This window comes from Pristiophorus japonicus, chromosome 16 (assembly GCF_044704955.1).
Source record: "Pristiophorus japonicus isolate sPriJap1 chromosome 16, sPriJap1.hap1, whole genome shotgun sequence".
Classification (NCBI taxonomy): domain Eukaryota; kingdom Metazoa; phylum Chordata; class Chondrichthyes; family Pristiophoridae; genus Pristiophorus; species Pristiophorus japonicus.
Genome location: NC_091992.1, coordinates 101,219,152 through 101,222,366, shown reverse-complemented (window position 1 = coordinate 101,222,366; position 3,215 = coordinate 101,219,152).

The window sequence follows — 3,215 nt, the reverse complement described above, 5'->3', positions numbered from 1 at the left end:
ACACCTCAAGTCGCTGGAGAAATACCACCAATTATGTCTCCAAAAGATCCTACAAATTCCCTGGGAGGACAGATGCACCAATATTAGCATCCTCGACCAGGCCAACATCCCCAGCATCGAAGCACTGACCACACTTGATCAGCTCCATTGGGCAGGCCACATAGTTTGCATGCCAGATACAAGACTCCCAAAGCAAGCGCTCTACTCGGAACTCCTTAACGGCAAACGAGCCAAAGGTGGGCAGAGGAAACGTCACAAGGACACCCTCAAAGCCTCCCTGATAAAGTGCAACATGCCCACTGACACCTGGGAGACTTTGGCCAAAGACTGCCTTGAGTGGAGAAAGCGCATATGGGAGGACGCTGAGCACATCGAGTCTCGTCGCCGAGAGCGTGCAGAAATCAAGCGCAGGCAGCGGAAAGAGCGCACAGCAAACCAGTCCCATCCACCCCTTCCCTCAACGACTATCTGTCCCACCTGTGACAGAGTCTGTGGCTCTCGTATTGGAATGTTCAGCTACCTAAGGACTTATTTTTAGAGTGGAAGCAAGTCTTCCTCGATTCCGAGGGACTGCCTATGATGATGATGTAGGTAGTACTAACATCGCTGAAAATAACAAGAGAAAAATAAGTTTTAAAAAACAGAGATAATAATGCAGAATATTCAATAGGAACAGAATAAAATTGATTGAAGAAACAATTCAATAATGATCAATTAAGAAACACCATTGTGGACAGTAATTTTGAAGTTTTTTCAAGGACAGATGTAATTTGTCCAAGATGTACATGGGCAATAAGAACTGGAGATTAATCCAATGTAATCCCAAAATGTGATTAGTATATAAATATAAAAAATAATTTATATAAGCCTTTGCATAGCGTATAATGACCTTAAGTTGCTTCAACTGATGATTGTATTTTGTATTAAATAATATTAATGTTTGTTCGATTAAATATTTTGACTATTATTAAAATGTTAAACATAAGCTGAACTAGAAGTCCTCATATAATGCAATAATCAATTATTAGTAAGAAGAATATTTTAAAAAATAATTTGAAATAATGAGTACTTCACAAACAATTGTCAAACTGTGCCTGCATTGTAAAGAAAATATTTACAGTCACATGCGTCCTCATTACAGTTTGCATGGAGCCACCTTTTTCAGTGACATTTAAAACAGACATTTGGAGGTTTAGTTGGTGGTGAGCATTTATTTCTTGCTTTAATTAAACTGTTATATAATAAAACTCCTGCAATTCATTTGTGGCAAGTTGGAAAATATAAAGCTGATAAAGAGGAAGAGAACATAAGAAATAGGAGCAGGAGTTGGCCACCTGGCCCTTTGAGCCTGCTCCACCATTTAATAAGATCATGGCTGATCTGATCATGGACTCAGCTCCACTTCCCTGCCCGCTCCCCATAGCCCTTTACTCACTTATCGCTCAAAAGTCTGCCTATCTGTGTCTTAAATATATTCAATGACCCAGCCTCCACAGCTCTCTGGGGCAGAGAATTACATAGATTTTCAACCCTGAGAGATGAAATTCCTCCTCATCTCAGTTTTAAATGGGTGGCCCCTTATTCTGAGACTATGTCCCCTAGTTTTAGTTTCCCCTGTGAGTAGAAATATCCTCTCTGCATCCACCTTGTCGAGTCCCCTCGTTATCTTATATGTTTCAACAGGATCATCTCTCATTCTTCTGAACTCCAATGAGTATATGCCCAACCTACTCAACCTAGCTTCATAAGTCAACCCCTCTTCTCCGGAATCAACCTCGTGAACCTTCTCTGAACAGCCTCCAATGCAAGAATATACTTCCTTAAATATGGAGACCAAAACTGTACGCAGTATTCCAGGTGTGGCCTCACCAATATCCTGTACATTTGTAGCAGGGCTTCTCTGCTTTTATACTCTATTCCTCTTGCAATAAAGGCCAACATTGCATTTGCCTTCCTGATCACTTGCTGTACCTGCATACTCACTTTTTGTGTTTCATGCACAAGGACCCCCAGGTCCCTCTGTACTGCAGCACTTTTCTCCTTTTAAATTATAATTGGCTTTTTAATTTTTCTGCCAAAGTAGATAACCTCACATTTTTCCACATTATACTCCATCTGCCAAGTTTTTGCCCACTCACTTAGCCTGTCTATGTCCTTTTGCAGATTTTTTGTATCCTCCTCACACATTGCTTTTCCTCCCATCTTTGTATCGTCAGCAAACTTGGCTACGTTACACTCGGTCCTTTCTTCCTAGTCGTTAATATAGATTGTAAATAGTTGGGGTCCCAGCACTGATCCCTGCGACACCCCACTAGTTACTGATTGCCAACCCAAGAATGTACCATTTATCCTGACTCTCTGTTTTCAGTTAGTTAGCCAATCTTCTATCCATGCTAATGTATTACCCACAACCTCATGAACTTTTATCTTGTGCAGTAACCTTTTATGTGGCACCTTGTCATATGCCTTCTGGAAGCCTAAATACACCACATCCACTGGTTCCCCTTTATCCACCTTGTTCGTTACATCCTCTAAGAATTACAGCAAATTTGTCAAACATGACTTCCCCTTCATAAATCCATGCTGACTCTGCCTGACCGAATTATGCTTTTCCAAAGGTCCTGCTACTGCTTCTTTAATAATGGACTCCAACATTTTCCCAATCACAGATGTTAGGCTAACTGGTCTATAGTTTCCTGCTTTTTTTCTGCCTCCTTTTTTAAATAGGCGCATTATATTTGCAGTTTTTCAATCTGCTGGGACCGCTCCAGAATCCAGGGAATTTTGGTAGATTACAACCAATGCATCCATTATCTCTGCAGCCACCCTAGGATGTAAGCCATCCGGTCCCGAGCACTTGTCCGCCTTTAGTCCCATTGTTTTACCGAGTACTACTTCTTTAGTTATAGTGATTGTATTAAGTTCCTCCCTCCCTATAGCCACTATTGATTATCCACTATTGGGATGTTTTTAGTGTCTTCTACCATGAAGACCCGATAAAAAATATTTGTTCAATGTCTCTTCCATTTCCCTGTTTTCCATTATTAATTCCCCAGTCTCATCCTCTAGGGGACCAACATTTACTTTACACACTCTTTTCCTTTTTATGTACCTGTAGAACCTTTTACTATCTTTTTATATTCTGTTTCATAATCTATCTTCCCTCAGTTTATCATTTTTTTAGTCATTCTTTGCTGGCTTTTAAAAGTTTCCCA